The following is a 20,491-nucleotide window of genomic DNA, read 5'->3' as shown; positions in this document are numbered from 1 at the left end:
TGGTCCCTGGCTGTAGTCATCTAAAGATAAAAGAGAAAAATAAAGTTATGCTAAAGCAGATAGAGAAAAGGAGTAGAAATGTCAAGGAAACGCAGAGGACAAGTGTAGAGTTGAAATGGACCTAGCCTGAGCCAACATCAATGCGTTTTTATCTTATCAAAAAGTTTTAGGTTTGCCAACTCTCTTCAATCTAGATCTACTCTGCTTCAGGGCAGCCTGAAGCACTGGCTTCAATGAAATTGCTTTCTTCTACTTTCTTAAACATAATCACAGAGGAATTAGAATATATTTCACTCGTGGTGTAAAACTTTACTGTAGACTTCATTGGTAAATTAAAGACTGAAATAACTCCTCCATGCTTCACTAAATATGAATTCAGGTCTTTCTGTAACACTTAGTGAAAGGCCAGTTAGGCAGAGTCGACAAAAACCTGATTTTCTCATAACTTCATGTATGTGTTAAGGTAGTTTTCTTAGTAATAATATGGAAGTGCTTGCCACTGTTTCCCCGCCAAGGTTCCCAGTCTAGCCTACAGTTTGATAAGACACTGACAGTCCCCTATTTACATTCTCACCAGGGTCAGCCTGCTAATCTTCCAAAACAACTAAAGTCACAACCACAAAAGTAGCAATTGTAGGATCCTTTTCTAACCGTTAAAAGTAACCTGAAACTTACAGCTTTCTTATTTGAGAGAAAATCGCATTCAGGTTTTTTTGTAAATTAAGAGAAAAAGATTATAAAGGAAACATCTTGATTAGTTTAGACCAGGGGTGTCAAACTCGATTTCATTGAGGGCCGCATCGGGGTTGTGTTTCACCTCAGGGGACTGGGGTGGGCGTGGTTGGGTGGGCATGGCCAGATTGATGTCACTCATGTTGGGGGGCACCTGTGGTGGCCCGAAAACTCTGCCAGCAAAAACAGGCTCCCGAGTTCCGTTTCTGGCTGCGTCAGCCTCCTGCAACCCTCTGCCAGAGAAAATTTTCACTGACAGGAGCACCACAGATTGGTCCTTTGCTGTTTTCAAGGCAGCTCCGGATTTCCCAGGCAGGCTGGATTTGGCCTGTGGGCATTGAATTTGACCAAGCCTGTCAAACTTGTACAGGGGCAGGGGCAATGTAGACAAATTAAAAATTCTTCTGGACTGCAGAGGAATACCTGGAACCTTGATTACCATATTTAGGAGTGTAAGACACATCTTTTTCCCACAAAAAAGAGGGTGAAAATTTGGGTGCGCCTTATACACCAAATATAGCCCCACCTACCCTCAGCTGATTGGGGGTTTTCCAGCAGTCCGATCCACCCACCAATCAGCTGTGCTGAATCATTCTGCAATAAGTGCTGAAGCTGACCTGGCTGGTCAGAGTTTGCAGCAGTAATCACATTCAGAAAGCACACACAAGTAACAGATTCATCAGGAGTCAAAATAATAATAATAATAATAATAATAATAATAATAATAATAATAATAATAATAATAATAATATCTAATACAGTACCAAAAGCAACTTTTCCAAGTAGCAGTAAATAGAAGCAAAACACAAGCAGTTTCACCTTTCAGTTCTCGGCTAAGCCAGGCTCCTTCCTGTCTCTTAGTTGCTCACCCGGCAACTTTCAGAGTCTAAATAGCCCTCATTGGCTGATGTAGTTGCTATGCCTATTCATTGGCTGGTCTTGTTACCATGTGTCAGCTGAATACCATGGATGCTGGTAGGCAGAGGCAGATTTTTTCTTTTTCTTATTTTCCTCCCCAAAAACTAAGGTGCATCTTATACTCTGGAGCGTCTCATACTCCGAAAAATATGGTAGATGTTTGATGGCTAGCAGAAGGGTGGCCTGAGCTGATGGTAATGAGGCCTGGAAGTGTTAGAGATTCTTGACAGAAAAAATTTTGAGGGCAGTATAGCAAATTTATTGATTTTTTAAAGAGTGCCAACACAAGGTTGCTTAGTTGGGACATATATTGTGCATTTTAGATGTTTATTGCAAATGAATCATCTACAAGGAGAAGATATGCGTAAGTGAGGCTTTCCTAACATTATCCAAGCACCATGGGGAAGCTACATGGTTAATCTATAATCTCTTACTTTCTGGACTGCAATGTTTCCATAATACCAATTTCAGTTTTTTGGATGTGTTTGTGGATAAAATTGCATGACCTATAAAGACACATTATGTAGGCAAGCATGGTAGACTGTCTGCCTATATCATAACTTTTAGGCATTGAATGTGGGTTGAGCAATTCTAGTTATTCTCTGGGCTGACATGTCGTGTCTTCATTTGCCAGTGGGAGAAACTTGCTCTGAGGCTTGAGATACTACAATTAAAATTAATATGAAACGAAATGAAATAATTCAAGCAGAAACACATTTAATCACACAAATGCCTGCTTAACCATATCCTTACACAAGCTTAGATTTTGTACAGCTTGAGGAATGGGATCAGCAGCTACTGAGAATTCCTCCTAGCACATTTTTGATTTTTGGGGATTTCTAGAAGCCCATCTTGAGGCTGCTTTTAATAGTTCTTTCCTCTGTTTTCTCAGAGCAATAGAAGGTATAGCCCAGCAAAGGGAAAACATATGTAAAATTATTGACATATACCTGGTTACAACTTTTGCAGTACTTTGGCAATCATGAAACTAGAAAATATGTCTTGGAAGAAATTATCTTTGGCTTAAAATTATGTGCAATTCAGTTGACATGGACTTTTCCAGTTGTTGTTATAGCAGAGTTGGGCAACCTGTAGCGCCAGGCCCATAAGCAAATCTCCCAAAAATTGTGCCAGGACATGAGAGACCTTTAGGAGTTATAACTAAAGTGTATATTTAGTGTGATATAAATAAAAACGATTAAATATATCAGAGGTGGTATTCAGCAGGTTCTAACCAGCTCTGGAGATCCAGTAGCAGAAATTTTGAGTCATTTGGAGAACTGGTAAATACTCTGACTGCCCCCTGCCCCTATCTATTCTCTGCCTCCCAAGTCCCAGATGATGGGGGGAAATGGAGATTGCTTCTTATGATACAATTAGTTCTTGATTTATAACCATTTGTTTAAATGTCTATGGAGATTCTCAGTCATCCAGGTCATGGCTGTCCCAAAGGTGCTTTTTTCAAGAGGCAACTGGGCTTTCTGGTTTTTCTTTGAAGACACTTCACTTCTCATCCAAGAAGCTTCTTTAGGTCTAACTGGATGAAGGGGAATGGAAGGATTTATACTCCTTGCAGAAAGCTGGTTAGTTGCATTCTTTTAGAAAGTCATTGAGGCCACTTAGAGGTTAACTTGGGGTCACCTGAGTAATGCAAATGGGCGTGGAGCCTTCTTGGAACTGCTGAATGTGTTGCAGACTGGAGATAGTTGATGTTGTATCTCTCTCCTCCCCCACCCCCTGAGAGAGATCTGTTCAATTTTGACATAGATGGCCTCTTTGAGCCCGCTTTCAAACCAACAATCCTCTCTGTCTAAAATGTGGACTTGCTGTCTTCAAAGGGTGGTCTTTGTCTTTTCAATGCAGATGGGCTGCTGAATCTTTTCCTGATGGGTTTGTTCTCCTATGTTCTCCTTTTGTTGCTTCTTGAAAAAGCACCTTTGGGACAACCATTTATTTACTGACCATTCAAAGTTACAATGGCACTGAAAAAAATGATTTATGATTGGTCTTTCACAGGTTGCAGCATCTCCAAAATCATGTAATCAAAATTTCCAACAAGCAAATTAATTAGGGGAAGCCTAATTCACTTAATGACCACATGATTCACGTAACAACTGCAGCAATTCCCTTAACGACTATGGCAAAAAATGTCATAAAACTGGGTACAATTCACTCAACAACTGCCTTGCTTAGCAACTGAAATTCTGGTTCCAATTGTGGTTAAGTTGAGGACTACCTCAATTGGGAGTAGAAATGTATGGTTTTATGGCTCCCAAACTAGATAGGGAAGTCAACCTTATTCAAGCGTGTAAGAAAAATTCAGAATGGGAAGCTATGGTTAACCAATTTAATTATACTTAACTAACATGTTTATTTGGAAAAGTAAAATAAAATAAAAGTAAAATAGTTTTGTTCACATATACATTTATAATGGGAGATAATTGGCCAAATGTAGCCTATATTTAAGATAACATCATTTAATTGTTTGAATGGAAGTGGCATGATCTGACAAAATGAAATTAGTGGTAGCAATGACAATGTGAGCTAATAATTCTTCTTTTACATGTTCTTAGGTAGGAGCAAATAAACTTATATTATTATCATAAACCCTAGGCTGATAGGTACACATGGAAAACTAATAAAAGAAAAATATGAGTCTTACAAACATGTATTCACACTTAGTGAGGTAGTCATAGTATGAATCGAACAAAAGAAAACCATATTAAGGCAAGAGTTTTATCACATCAATTGTAATTAAAACATGGTGTCTCTAGCTCTGATAAGATGATAAACAGTGTATAGTTATGATAGTTTCTTGTTTGTGTAGAAATTGGTCTATCAGGTGAAAATACACTGTCAATTTTGCTGCTTGGGTTTATTTATTTTATTCTTTTTTGCTTGGATGATGATTTTGTTGTTTTTGTTTGTGCAGATTGCTGGATAATTTATATTTTTGTACGAATTAATATGAATTTAACAGACTGTATTACTCTGAAAATATAAAACACCTCTGTTAAATATGAACCACTTTTGCCTTTGAGGGAAAGCAAACAATTTCCTTGATAGATAAAAATTGAAGTAGAAAGAAACAAGACGTTAGGATTTTTTAAAAATGGCATTATTTTTTAAATGAATTGAATGAATTATTAACTTAAAATGGGATAAAGGGATTTTCCAGGATCATAATGTTTTATAATTTGGAATATAGGGATGGGATTATAACCAAATGATTTCAGCATTTTTCATTTAGTAAATATCCATTACCAGTTTTTTCTGCACAGCTCGTATATGCACAGTCCCTTGTGTGTCTCACAATAAGTTTGTGATAATTCTTTGTTCCTTGTTGCTATGATCTTTATGAAAGTCTGTTGTAATTTCTAGAATCGCTGAGTATAATTTTTAAGTCTTGATTTTTAATGTGAGCAAATACAATATGCTCATGCTTAATGTTTAATCATTGCCTTAATTATATATCAATAGTATTCTACTTTTCCTTTGTTTTATAGTTAATAGCTTTTAGTTAATAGTTAATACCACTTTTATGTTTTACCATTTGGTCTCACTGTTGCCACTAGAATTCTCTTGCGTGTACAGCACTTGTGGCATACAGATTTTACATGACTTGGGGCTTCAGATTAATTTTGCAATAATAAACAAACAAACAAATAAACAAAGTATTTTCTTTTTGCTGAAAAAGTCATATAATTCATAAAGCCATCATAAAGTCAAGGAAATTACTTTCTGATTACATCAGTTGGGAGTTCTTTCATGAGATGTTTCTTCCACAACTGTAGTAAATTCCTAATTTGTCCTATGACTGCAGCCATTAATTTGCCTTTTGGAATGTCCCGGGATTCACATGTCAAGCTGCTTTATTTCTTCATTTTTCCATTCTACCTGAATCAAATCTTTTCACTTGTGGATAGATACCATTAGTCTTGCTAAGGGTGTAGTTCTCACATAATCTTCCTTGACTCAGATCCTCATTATCACTATATCCATATCTAGGTTGACAGTACATCTTTGATTCTTTATCACCTGAGATACTTGGTCCAATTTGAAGATATATCAAGGAATGAACCTCTTCTACAACTGTTCCTAAGGCCAAGAGAATCAATGGAAATGAGCATAGGAAAGGTCCCATCCTTGAGAAGAACTGCATGGATTCAGCCAATGGCATTCCTGTTTCAGAATTGTCTCATCAGTCATTGTTCACTTCTGCATTACTGTATATTTTGCTTTCTGGAGCTATTTCCATTTCCCAAAGTGTGAATTTACTATTTATCAGATACAAGAATGCAACGTGGATATCAATTTGTTTCGTCTCAAAGATTGTATAATTCAGATGCTTCTCTGCCTGACTTCTGAGTAGCCCTTCATAAGAATTTCTTTTGCCAAGATAATATACTTCAGATTTCACACAAAAACTAATGGCTTGGTGTTTATTTCATAACAGTATACCTTGCACATTTTTTTTCATTCTACATTTTGGTGGATGGTACCTTTCTCTTACATAATTCATGAAAGTTGGCACTTCATGAAAGTTGGCTCACCTCTATCTGCTGGTATAAACACCGCTAATTATCTTTGTATTATTATCCAAGCTTTTAAAGTGAAGGATCACTGTTCCCATAATCTCCTATTATAGAAGAATTGAGAATCCATCCTTCCTTATTCTTCAAATGGGCACAGTAGTTATTTACCCAGTTGTTTTCTTTCCTCCAATATCACTCTGTATCCTATTTGAGACAGGACCCTACATTAGTTATCATTTTTCACAGTTCATCAACAGTGACTGAGAAAGAGTTCTATTCTTGTTATGTTTGTTTGGAAGGAACTGAATGCATCTAGCATCATTCCAATGGTGTCTATTTTAGGTCTTTCAAAGTTCACTTAATGAATTGAGGATATCTTCATAATGATTGTCCAAATGTATAATGACCTCTTTCTCTGTGGAATGTGAGAATGACCTTGGAAGATAAAGAGAAGATCAGATAAAAGAAGGAGGAGAAATTGCAACTCAACAGGCAGAGAAAGAAACATAAAAAGGATCTGCTTAATTTATCTGGTGGTAAAAAGAGATAGCAAGAGATTTGTAATTTTATACTTCCAATATTTTTTTATACAAGTTTATAACAAGGTGGAGTTAGATCATTGCGTTTTGTTTCCTACCTGGACTGCTTGGAAGGCTAAGATAGAATCCTATGAACTGACTAAAGAATAGTCTCCCTTTCATATGTCTTCATTATACAAGAGTGACAACTATATTCATATTTGCCTTTGCAGAATCTCTTCTGAAGTTATAAAATCAGACTAGTGCTGTACAGATTTGAAAAACTATATTATTTTGTTTCCTTGAACTACCCACATTACTGCATGTATTTTTTTTATCTTGCCCAGTACCCTAGTCTACTGTTTCCTCATTTCCCCATTAGGCAAATCAGGCAGCATTACTTGAACCAGCCCAAGATGGAAAACACCACTTGTAGTGCAGAAGAGGAGAACACAGATAGGGATCTCATTTGTAGTAGCATGGAACAGGACAAGTACTATAGTTTTCGGTTTCTGTCCTCCGCAAACAGTTAGTGGCCTGTACTCTCAGCTGGGCAAACTGATATTGTGAATATGCCCTCTGTCTATGTATGAGATATGAAACTGCCCTTTTCCAGTTTAATGCATACCCTATTGCCGTGATGGCAAACCTTTTCGGCACCAAGTGCCCAAAGTGGAATGCATGTGCATGTGTGTGTGCCCGAGTGCCGGAAACCCGAAGACCAGCTCACCAGTGCACATATGCATGCCAAACAGCTGGTCTTTGGATTTCCGGCCAGCTAGTCTTCATGCATGCCAGAGCACCGGAAACCAAAGACCAGGTGGCCCGTGAGTGTATGCCTGTTTTTTGGGCATTTTGGGGCTGTTCTCAGACTGTTTTGGGGTCATTTTTGCCCCCAAAACAGCCCTGACAACAACCAACAACCAAAATGTCTGGGTTTTTGGCTGTTTTTGGCCATTTTGGGGGGCTATTTTCAGGTCGTTTTCTGGCACTCTGGTGCCTGCAAAGACCAGCTGGCCAGTGCACATATGCATGCCGGAAAGCAGAAGAACAGCTGGCGATGGCACATGTGCCTACAGAGAGGGCTCTGCATGCCACATCTGGCACGGCTGCCATAGGTCCGCCATCATGGCCCTATTGGTTACTAAGAAGAGATTGGTTAATCCTGGTTTATGGCTTAATATGATATGGAACCTGAGTAATTATGTCTCTTTCAACAAGCCATGGTTAAACCATTTATATTTAGAGTGATATATAAACTGCACATAGTATATGGTGTTCAGCTGTAAGAGGCTGGAAGGGAAAAAAAATACTGCATGATCAAATATGCCCCTGAATTTTTTTTAAAAAAAATACAGATATTAGTAAAATCCAACTAATTTTCAAAGTGCAGTTTGTAACAAGAGCTGATGAGATCAATGCAAGCAGAATAATTTTCGTATTACAAACCTCATTTAGCAATTTCCAGATTCTGCTTGATAACATGTATTTTGAGACTTTTCAATGCTACTCAATTTGTTTTCCTATGATTGAGTTAGGTATAGATGACCTGATAATGCACTTACTTTCCAAAAAGAAAAAAGAAAACATTCGGATTCACAGCATAACCCTTCTGATTTCATCTCTTGAAAGAATTAGATTACTGTTTAGAAAAGCTTTGAAAACCTCAATATTTAAAGCACCACTGTACTGGCGTAGGATCTAAAGGAGAAATGTTGGCAAGGCGAATGAAGAATAGATGAGAAAACACTGACAAGGTTTGTTTGGGAGATTTTAGCCTGTGTGGTGACTTGTTGACTGCCTTCATTGACAATTTTTTACAGTTACCGTTTCAAAACTAGTGAAAGTAACCATAGAAACTTCCCAACCTTTCAGTTTCCTCTGTTTGGAAGATGACTATGAATGTAGAAGCAATTCCGCGGAAAGGCATAAAAGCAAGGTCCAGGTGAGACTACTTGAGACACACGTTATTATCTATATGGAGATTAAATCAGCTTCCCTTTTGTGAACGGCTTTTCTATTGAATGGGATGCTGAAACACAAAAACAGACTCCAAATGGAATGCCTGTTGGTTTTGGTATTGCTGTTAGATTTTCCAGTTGCTGTTATAATGAGGTTTGCAGAATTCAGAAATGGTTGCTGCTTACTTTATACAATGTGAAGGCACCATATAGTCAAAGCTGTGAAGGAAGCATCCCTGCTTATATTTTATTTATGAAAGTGTGCTTGTTTTCAATAGTTCTAAAGCTTGGAGGAAAATACTTGTAGAGATAGTTACACAGAGGCCTTCCTGAAATTTGGTTTTATGTATGACTTTTATTTTATTTTTTTATTTTGGTTGTCATCGGATCAAGGTTGATTCATGACAACCTTGTGGATTGTTGTCATGATCTGTTTTTGATTTTCACTCCGACAGCTAATTGTTGCTACAGTAGCATCCACTCTATGACCTTTCTATTCCCGTCACAATTATTTTATTTTTAGTTATTATCTTGATCTTATTGAGATGTGGATTTTCTTTCATTGTAATGTTTTCCCCAATTCAGTTATTTAAAAAAATAGAAGTTTAAATCCGGCATGAAGGAAACAAAAAGCTTTGGTGCTCATAATGTCAAGAAATATAGACTGGTACACTTCTAAAACATAACTAGGAACTGTCTCCTGGAATAATGAAATTAAAATGTTCAGCATTTGTAATTCCACCTTTATTCACAATTGGTTATTAACATTTGCTTTTAGCTTTGTGGTTAAAAGACTATTTCAAAATTTCAGCTTTCATAAGTTGTTTTTCATATCTTCTTCATCAGTTCTTTGTTTCGGTGTTCTTGAAAGAAAATGGGCTAATTTTTCTTGAACATGAACTTTGCTCGTCTTTCCTAGAGAAATAAAATGATTAGATTAACCACAATCTAATTGGAGAATGACTTCTGATTTCTGTTGGGCAGTTTGGCTGTAGATATGAATCAGATCACATCTACAAATTAAAATGTAGGGTGTGCTGAATGTGTAATATAAGAGGATGTAATCCTAGATAGCAACATTCAGTGAACAAATAGCAAAATGACAAATGAATGCTTGGTTTGTATCATAGCTATCATTAAAGCAAATTACTCTTTTGATTGATTATGTGACATCAAGTCACTTTCAACTTCTAACAACCACATCTAGGATACCTTTTCTCCATGATAATCTAGCCCTAGCCTAGTTTTTCAGGTTTTCTGATGGTGTACTCATTGCTACTGTAACTGACTCTGTCCACCTTGCTGCTAGTCATCCTCTTCTCTTCTTTCTTTCTTTCTTTCTTTCTTTCTTTCTTTCTTTCTTTCTTTCTTTCTTTCCTTCCTTCCTTCCTTCCTTCCTTCCTTCCTTCCTTCCTTCCTTCCCTTCCTTCCTTCCTTCCTTCCTTTCACAGCATTAGAGCTTTCCCCAGAGAACTAGTCTTCAAATAAGGTCTCCAAAATAGAATAATTTGAGCCATTCATTTATGCCTTTAGGACGAATTTGCTTTATGATCCATTGGTTTGAATCCATGTCTGTCCACAGTATTCTCAGAAGTCTCCCTTCGGACCCAGAATTAGACCTAGCATTAACAGAATTATGGCAAGGAATTAATCCCAGGAACAGTTTTCTCTGTAGTGGCCATTCATATATAGACTATTTTCCCCAGGAAAGTACACCTGGTCCGGTCTATGTGAAGTGGAGCCCTCAAGGTTTATTTATTTGATTTTAGTTTGGGAAGATTTGAATAAGGGTCTAGTAATTTAATTTTAAAAAGAAGCTTTGATATGCTAGTAAGTTTCCTCTGAATTAAAAAAAAACATTTGATTATATTTGCTGAGTATATGAAACTGGACATTGTGTTATTTTGACAAAGCTGACTTGGGACAGTGATTAAGAAATGTATTAAATACCATATTTTTCAGACTATAAGATGCACTGGAGTATGATGTACCCTGATTTTGAAGAGATAAATTTAAAAAAAGTTTTAGCACTCTGCACGCCTCCCAAACCCTCTGCATGCCTCATTTTTTGCAAAAAAAGAGGGGGGCATCCAGAGGCTTTGGGAGGCTTGTAGAGTGCTCCTGAGGGCTGGGGGGGGGGGCAAAAATGAGAAAGAAACGGCCAATTTTTGTCCTCCCCAACACCAGAAGCACCTGCAGGCCTCCCAAACCCTCTGTATGTCCATTTCTGCAAAGGGGGTGGGGTTTCAGGAGGCCAAAAAATGTTGTATTCAGTGTATAAGACATACCCAGATTTTCACCCTCTTTTTAGGAGGAAAAATGTGCATCTTATACTCTGAAAAATACAGTAAGTAAAAAAAGAAATATGCTTTCTAATGCTATAAAATAGTTAACAATTTTCTAAGGCTTGTATTTGGTTCTATGATCTGTGTGCTTCTGAACCCTCCCTACTGTTGTATGGAAACACAACTATTGTTGGCTAGTTGATACAGAGAATTAAAAGATTTAGAGTTGCGTAACTGTACAGGTGCCATATTTTTTGCTTATGATTAAACTAGAACATTGGTGTAAAATGCACCCGCTTTATCTTTGGGAGCTTCTAGATCAGGGATGTCAAACTCATGGGCTGGGGGCCGGGTGTGTCATGCACTGGCTATGCCCTCTCCCAGTTGAGTGAAGGGGGAAAAGTCACAATACATCATGTAATAACAAGACGCTGCGAGTTTGACACCCCTGTTCTAGAGGGAAGGATTTGCCATATCTATGATGGGACTCACACAATTTCTAGCCTATCTGCTCATACAAATGAACTTTTGCTGAATGGGAAGTTTGGTATCAAGTTGCATCGCATAAAGGTACAACAGTATTGCCAGAATAAGTGTTCTATGTCTGTCCTAAAAGGGTTGTTCATTTTAAAATTCACAGAATAAGCAAAAGAGGACGGAAGAGAATTCAAAGGTTAACTGCTAACATCCTTAACTATGAATTGCCCAGTAACAGCAATTCCCACTGTGTCTTAAACAGGTAGCCATATAGTGACTGTTCAAAGTTACAATGAATTTATTTACATCCCAGATTCATTCACTCTCCCCTCCCCCATGGTTATGTGATTGTATTTTGGGCACTTGGCAACTGGCCCACATTTATGACCGTTTGTAGTATTCCACAGTCATGCTATCATGATTTACTATTGTTTTGCCAGAAACCATCTTTAGTGCATGCGATAGATGCCGTTTACTTAACGACCAACATCTCTTACAACCACAATTCTGGGTTCAATTGTAGGTGTAAGTCGAGGACTACCTGTACTGAATTTTCCTATCAATACTTGCAAAGAAAAGATGTTCCACTGAAAAATATGGGAGGATTATAGTTGTCTTTTGGCTTTTCTCGTGTGTTCCTCCAATAAAATTTTAAAGAAAACTTTAAAATACTTGTCTTTAGGCACTGTATGGAAGTTATTGTATTAATACCACACAGTTACTTTTCAGCTTGACTCATTTTTTCCCATAAAACATCCACAGTTGATAGGCAATAGATAACTTTACACTTGCAGCAGTGACAGGATTCAATTTTTCTTACTGCCAGTTCTGTGGGCGTGGTTTGGTGGTCATGGCATTGCTTGGGTGTGGCTTGGTGGGCTTGGCAGGGGAAGGATACTGCAAAATCCCCATTTCCTCCAGATCAACTGGGACGCGGGAAGCAAAGAATAGATGGAGGTGGGGCCAATCAGAGGTGGTATTTACCAGTTCTCCAAACTACTCAAAATTTCCGCTACTGGTTCTCCAGAACTGGTCAAAACCTGCTGAATACCACTTCTGATTTGCATGCAAATTAGCTGAAGAATGTGTCTGCTTCTTGTGCCACCCTAACTTCTCAAAATGCCTCTAAAATAAATAATCACTCATGACTCCTGTTTATATCTGCCCTTTCCCACCCACCACCCCTAGTTTTGTTAGAAAATTCTTGTACTGAACTGAAGTGGTTGCTATATAGACATTTATCAGGTGAGAATTCTATAATTCATAGTGATATAAGAGCTGCAATGCATTTGTATTCTTCTATGCATAAAACTCGAAAAAAATTAGACCTTATGGTGATGTTTTATGATTGGAAGACATGCCAATTTTGTCTTAACAGAGCACTGTTCTCGGTTAATGAAGAAAGATGGATTGCACTAAATCAGCATTTTAATCATAAAATTACCATGAGACCTACTATTACAGCTGGTGTAGACAGAATAAACTTGCATATCCAAAACTCCAACGTTTCCTTTTTTCTTCCTTTGATGTCCATTCACTTTACATCCTCCCTCAGTTTAACGGAGAGAAAAGAATTTGAAGCATCTCTTATACAGCCTAGTTCCAGTGGGGGAGTTTATGAGGAAATGTAATTCTACTGCAAGCAGAGGGAATAGTATAACATCTGAATGCCTGTGGTTGCCACCTTTAAAACTTTCCCCATTTAGTAAAATTTGGGAGATAAATATTTTAGTTAAGTATTAGATTTTAAGTTATTTATAAGCATCCTTACCTGTGTACCACATTGTATTTCGTTAACTCTCAATACTAGTAATAGTAAAATTACTATTAGATTTGTTTTATAGAATTTTTAAAAAATTAAGGTCACTAAAGTACTTTGGAGGGGATCTTGCTAATTTTATTAACCCGCAGACACTCTGTTGCAAGATGGATGGCAAATATAAATTGCTTAAGTAATTAAATAATTAGCCTGCAATTATGTCCAGCTACAACTTCCAGTACCTAGCTCTGATGCTTGGGGATGATGAGAGTTGTATCCAATGTACCTGAGGTTTTCACATGGAAGATACAGGAATATAAATCATGCGGGACAAATGATGTATCATTACATCAAATCAAATTTGAAGGAACACACAGGATTTTTATGCCTGTTCAAAATTTCTTATCTAAGCTGTTGTTCACTACAATTCTTTCTGCTTCAGAAGCTTTAGGTTTAAGAAGGATCTGTTATCTTCAATGCCTGTTGAATTGCTCATCATGTTCTCTAAATCTGATCATATACATTTCATCTCTTCATTCATATAACTCCTTTATATGCACTTTTTATGAGCCCTTTGTTGTAATCCTTAGTATTCATCAACTTCTTAGACAAGGTGTACCTAGATTTCTCATGTAGAAACAGTAGCAAGAAATCCATATTTTAAACTGAAGATAATGAGTCAGTTTATTATCTGTTCTGCTAAGCTTTTAGCTTGACAAGTGTGAGGACAAAGCCATTATACTCTGGACTATGCTTCATCACATCACATCTCATATGTTCACATGCATTTATGATTTGGTAGACCTGGGCAACTTTTAGATGTGTGAATGTCTATGGAGATTCTCAATCATCCAGGTCAGGGGTTGGCAACCTTAAACACTCAAAGAGCCACAAAGGTCCTAACCGAAAGCCTCCCTTTCAATTCTGGAGCCGACTGGAAGTCCGGTTCCCCCACAATAGTCTCTCTTCCTAGTGCGGCATCCTTTCGTCTGCCAACTCGAAGTACAGTTCGCCCACCATAGTCTCTTCCTAACTCAACGTTCTTTTTCCTCTACTTGTCCTAACCAAAAGCCCTAACCCTAACCCTATCAATTGTACAGCTGATCGGTGACTGGGATCTGCAACAGAGGAATAAAAGAGCCACATGCAGCTCCAGAGCCATGGGTTGCTGACCTCTGATCCAGGTCATGGCTGTCACAAAGGGGCTTTTCAAAGGGCAACTGGATTTCCTTTGCTTTTTTCCTTGAAACATTTTGCTTTTCATCCAAGAAGCTTCTTCAGTCACTGAAGAAGCTTCTTGGAGAACTTAAAGAAGCTTCTTGGATAAGAAGCAAAACATTTTCAAGGAAAAAACAAAGAAAGTCACCCTTTGAAAAGCATCTTCGGCACTTCCAGATGCGTGGACTGCAGTTATAGAATTTCTCAGCTTCGTAACAGTTGCTTGGGACTGAGAATTTGAAGTTACTCACTTGGAAGTTGTCAAGGTTGTGACTCATGAATTAGAATGGAATGACTGTTTCATTTCTTGGCACACAAAGACACACGCAATCTAATAAAATCCAGAGGATTAAGCAGAGTAGTTGCAGAATAAAGGACTGGTCTTGCGGTACTTAACATTTGAGATATAGGTCAACATGGACAAAGAGATAAAATAATAGATAGTGCTTTGCACAACAAGACTGCATGTTAACCCTTAAAATAGATACCAGGTTTCATAGAGCTAGGCCTAATAGGAAGAATATCCACAGTATGCTTTTTTCTCATCCTCCAAAACCTTAGAAAAAGTACAGCCTGGATTTACTCACAATCTAATTGGCAAATTCACCTGGTAGCCATATAAAGTACTTCAGTTAGGCGCAGGGCTGAAGCTTCTGCTTCCACAGAAGTACGCTGGAAGAGTTCTTGCAGGCATCAGCGTTGCTCTTTGTGGAATGCCTGACCTTTAGGGGGGCTTTGATCATGCAGGCACACAGTTTGAGATAATAAGCCCTTTGCAGAATCTGGAAGGATATGTCTTTTTCATATTTTAAAGCAGCTTTCTGAGCCTAAAGAAAAAAAATACAACATGTTACTTTGCCCAGCTGTGGGCACATACACTGTGCTAATTTTGAAAACGTTTATTTAGCGATTTCTATCAAACAAACAAATGAGCTTAAAGAATGATTGCTGAGAACTTTGTGTGCAGAGCAAGAGTTGCCAGGTCAAAATATATCAAAGGACATCATGAAATTGTGGTTATACCATACATGGATTTGTTGAGACTAAAGTATCTGGGGCATAGCATACCAAAATCCTGAACTCTGGTGGAAGTTAGTCATTTCGAGATTTGGCGGTGAGAATGAGACAGCTAAGTAACTAATTAACCAAGTTTTAGTAAACTTTTAGTTCCACAAATTGTTTGCAGAAACCCACTACAGTTAAAACCCACCTTGAATTTATCATACTATATAAGTCAGTATTTCTCAATCTCTACAGCTTTAAGATGTGTAGCTTTCAACTCCCATAATTCTCCAGCCAGTATGCTTGCTGGGGAATTTGAGGAGTCGAAGTCCACCCATCTTAAAATAGTTGAGGTTGAGAAATATTTGCTACATAGCTCTCATGATTTAGGGGGTCTTAACCTGGGATCTGGTTGGGTAAAAAGGGACATGGTGACTAAGACACTGAGCTTGTCAATTAGAAAGGTTGGCAATTTGGCAATTCGAATCTCTAGCACCGCGTAACGGAGTGAGCTCCCGTTATTTGTCCCAGCTTCTGCCAACCTAGCAGTTCAAAAGCATATAAAAATGCAAGTATAGAAATGGGGACCACCTTTGGAGGGAAGGTAATAGCGTTCTGTGCGTCTTTGGCATCTAGTCATGCTGGCCACATGACCACGGAGACGTCCTTGGACAGCGCTGGCTCTTCGGCTTTGAAACGGAGATGAGCACCACTCCCTAGAGTCGGGAATTACTAGCAAATATGTGTGAGAAAAACCTTTACCTTTCACCTGGGACCCAGGCTTAGACTTCTGGATGGTTAAAATGTGTTGGCTAACCTATAATTGAAATTTAGTTTGTTTGGTTATAATTTAGTGGATTATTAAAGAAGCCGATAAATTTACCCTTTTTGGTACCTCCAAGTCAGCCTGACTCTGGCAGCTGCTGGTACTCTTGGCTGTGCTTCAGAATGGTTACATTGACATTAACTGCTTTAGATTGAAGGCCTTTAGCACTACTAACCAAAGGATAATGCCAAATAGAGCTACCATATCTAAGCTATCGAACCTAAATGTCAACAAATTGATATAGAAAATGTTAACTTTTTCCTGACATCTGATGCTCATACAGATTTTTTCTGCCCAATTAGGAGTGCCTGTAGATGTCAGGCCCAGTCCAAGAACCATCCAATCAAAGCTCAGTTCTTTGTTGCTTATTGCCAATAGACAGAATGTTGCCAGACTAAAGCTATACTACTCTCACTCTAACGGACACCCCCCCTCCCTGAGATTCTAGGGCAGTGTTTCTCAACCTTGGCGACTTTAAGTTCTGTGGACTTCAACTCCCAGAATTCCCCAGCCAGCAAATGCTGGCTTGGGAATTCTGGGAGTTGAAGTCCAGACATCTTCAGGTTGCCAAGGTAGAGAAACACTGGCTTAGAGGAACCCATTAATATTGAAAGAAAGCAGAACAGTCACAAATTCAGAAGTTAGAAAGGTCAAAGCATTTATTCACCTGTAGAATGTTTTTTTTTTACTTTCCTAATTATAGTCCTAACAAATTACTCACCATTAGGGGCCTTATTAACAACTTTTCATTAGGAAAAAAAATAACTGGAAGGGTACCCAGATTTCTGCACCAGCTGTATGCACTCTTTTCTTATTTTGAATCTGTAAAAAAACTGCAGATAAACAATAAGCGTACCTTCAAATTTTCCAAAAAGATTCATAGTTTATTTTATAGAGATTGTCAGTTTCTGTTTATTTACAGATTCATTGAAACATACATAGATATCTTGCTTGACAGGGGTATCTAAAACTTCGCAAGTAACTGTATAAGTACAGGTAATCCTTGCTTAACAACACAGTTGCTAAACACTGTGGTCATTAAATTATGTGACTAAAGTTCCAAGTTCAATGTTTAATGAATTTATATGCCGCCCAATCCCGAAGGACTCCGGGCGGCTTACATAAAAACAACTCTAAAAGAATACTAAAAAATTTAAAATAGAGAGACAAAGCAAGTTAATAAGACACATCATGCACTCAGCCTTAGTGGGGCTGGACCTCATTGAACAGGTCAACAGCCCCAGGCCTGCCGGAATAGCCAGGTCTTAGTAGACTTTCGGAAGGCCGAGAGAGTGGGGAGGGTCTGGATCTCTGGGGGTAGATCATTCCATAGGGCTGGGGTAACTACAGAGAAGGCCCTCCCCCAGGGAGCCGCCAGATGACATTGTCTAGTCAACGGCACCCGGAGAAGGCCCATCCTGTGTGACGTCTGAGACATCTGACCTCACTTCCTCTATGGTTGTTAAACAATTCATCATGGGTCATTAAGTAAGACATCATGTGACCACGACTTGCAATTTTAAAGCCAGTTTGTCCTTTTACTCTGCTTGTTGAAAGCTGGTTGTGAAGTGTGCAAACAGAGATCATGTTAATGTGACATGTTGCAACAATTGTAAAGGCCTGCCAGTAGCCAAACACCTGTGATTATAACATCAAATGCTAAACAAGCTAGTTGTTAAGTGAGGACTATTTGTATTGTTTTTTCTAAGTAAATGAGAAGGGAAGAGTCTCCGATAAGAAGAATATGAAAATAAGTGGCAAAAATCTTGCTATACCTATATAGACAGGTGTGAACTTCATTACCTTCAAATATAAATTGGCTGAATTCCAAAACAATTGAAGGCCATATCTGGTCATAGGCACACCTATATGTGCATACATCAATCTACATTCACTGTCTTTCAGCACCTGCATTTTACTGTTCCTACATGCCAGCCTTTTATGAAAAGCCATTGTTTGTACTTCTGTCGGGAAAAGCACATTATATTTTGGAGCATAATATCTACACATGGAAAACATTGTTTCCTGCATTTGTGATAGAGCAGCATTTTTTTAAATCATATTCTGCTAGAAAAGAGAAAGGACTATAAATTAGAGAGCAGCACAGTATTCTGTATCTGTTTTCCACCCAGTAAAGAACCAAAAATCAAGATGGTGCCGCCACTGATAGAACCAGTTTGGGAGTGTGGTAGGCCGAGTTACTACCTACTCTGCCGAACTGGTATGAACCAGCAGAAACCCACTCTAGAACCGGCCCACCTAAGCAGTGGATCGGTGTGTGTGTGCACACTGGCTCACCACTTCTGTGAGTCAAGCTGCATGCACACTTTGTAGCCCATTGCTCACATGAGTTGAGCCGCACATGCACATACCAGACTGCCATTCATATGACCCACTTCCAAACCAGCCACGGCTCAGTACTGGACTGTAGCTCAGAGGTTGGGAAGCCCTTCTCTAGATTATTACACAAAGAAACACATTTGGGGACAGGTTTTGATGGTTTTTGAAAATGATGTGTAGAAATGTAGGACCACTAGAGTTTCAATACAAATTAAAGAAAATATTGATGCCCAATGGTATAGTTAGCCTATAAAATTCATTTCTGTGAGATGGTTGCTTCAAAAGGAGATTGGATCTATCAACACTAGCTAAACATATTGCTTCCAGATTTGGAGTAGTATCCCTTTGGATTATCAATTGCTGGGTCTTAATGGGAAGAGAAGGCTATGGTAGTTTTTAGCTAACATAGGCTGATCTAAACAAGCCAAAATTAAGAGGAATGGATCTAGTTTAGGACTTGTATGTGCAACAATAGAAAACCTGAGCAGTAGAGACAAGACTCAGAAGCAAAAAAGGGATATTTTGGGAAAAGATGGCCAAGAAAATTGTATTGATATGTCCATCCAGTCACCAGAAGTTTGATTCAGCTCAATCTAATTGAAACTTTGTTGTCTACTTGGCTAGAAAGCAGTGGTGGTGGTTGCAGGTACGGCCTGGAGCAGCTGAGAGTGTACTGGTACGGTGGCTTGTTTGGCGCACCCCCCCACCCACGCTCTATAACTGTATTTATGCCAAAAGGCACACTGCACATGCACGCACATCGTGCGGTGCCTGCGCGAGCCCCAACAAGCAGCTGGTTGTCGCAGGGGTGGTGGACTGCACATGCATGTGCAGTGCACATCAGGCGCATGTACAGTGCATGTCCGGTGCTTGCACAAACAGACCACGATCAGTGTACTGGTAGCGACAGTAAGAGCAATCCACCGCTGCTACAAAGGTAAATGCCTGAATGATAAGGGCCTAGATCAGCCTCTTTTCTGTTTTGATTTGCCTTTTCCAACTCTGTTGCCTCCACATAAATTGGAATATAATCCTGACATTCCTCCATATTCCACACACAGTTTTTTTAGATTTCAGAGATAATCTAAAGGAAATTAGATTGGCAAAGAGTGTTTTACCCTCTTGGAGTGGAATTTGTAGATAGTGAGCTGGTCCATAGAATCGCCAAGAGTTTGACACAACTGAATGAATAACATCATCCTCATATAAGCTCTTAAGGTGGGACTTGTATTCCTCTTTTATAGCTGTTGGGTGCTGCCTTTAAAACTTGTGAAGATTAGGTTTCAATCAGTGTGCGGAAATGGGAGCGGTATGTGAAGATATAGTTCTACACTGTGGGACCAATTGCCTGGAGCTTGTATGGATGAAAAAGATTAATATACTTCTCTTCCAGTCAACCCATTGTACAATTCTAAATTTATTGAGTTATTTTGTATATTTATGTTCAATGATAGGATTATGTTTTGTTCTTTGCATGTTGAGTCATTCAAAGTTTTCAGCAAGACATGGTCTTGGCTGTATGAGTTTAGACTGCAAATAGAAAGAGGTTCAAATAACTGAATGCTCCCAGCTGCAATTTTAAAATCACATCATTGAGAAATTAAGTGTATTGAGGATAAGAGTAGAGTGGAATCTTTTGTGATATGTTATGTTATTGTACAAGGAGGGAAAAGAGATTTTTTGTCATGTAAGACCTCACCTAAAATGTAAAATGGTCCTTTGAATATGCCACCTTGTAAAATTGCACCTTTCATTTGTTTTCATTTAGAGGCAGGGAATTTGCCAGATAAATTGCATTTAGTTGAAAGTAAATTGTGCAGCAGATCAATCTAGATTACTTGAAAGGTTTTGAGAATATTTTTTTAATTACTTCTTTAGAACATGTACAGGTAGTTCTCAACCTATGACCACAATTGAGCC

General features: G+C 38.5%; 1 protein-coding gene across 7 annotated transcripts in view; it reads left to right on the top strand.

Annotated features, from left to right (window-relative positions):
- The window catches only part of LEF1 (lymphoid enhancer binding factor 1), a 118,675-nt gene that overhangs the window by 23,236 nt on the left and 74,948 nt on the right, over positions 1-20,491 (top strand). The gene's annotated exons all lie outside the window — the stretch shown is intronic.

This window comes from Thamnophis sirtalis, unplaced genomic scaffold (genome assembly GCF_051295495.1).
Source record: "Thamnophis sirtalis isolate CommonGarterSnake01/CBP01778 unplaced genomic scaffold, rThaSir2_p1.2 scaffold_10, whole genome shotgun sequence".
In the NCBI taxonomy this organism is placed as follows: Eukaryota; Metazoa; Chordata; class Lepidosauria; order Squamata; family Natricidae; genus Thamnophis; species Thamnophis sirtalis.
The sequence above is the reverse complement of the archived record's forward strand: the minus strand, read 5'-3'. Positions and strand labels throughout refer to the sequence as shown.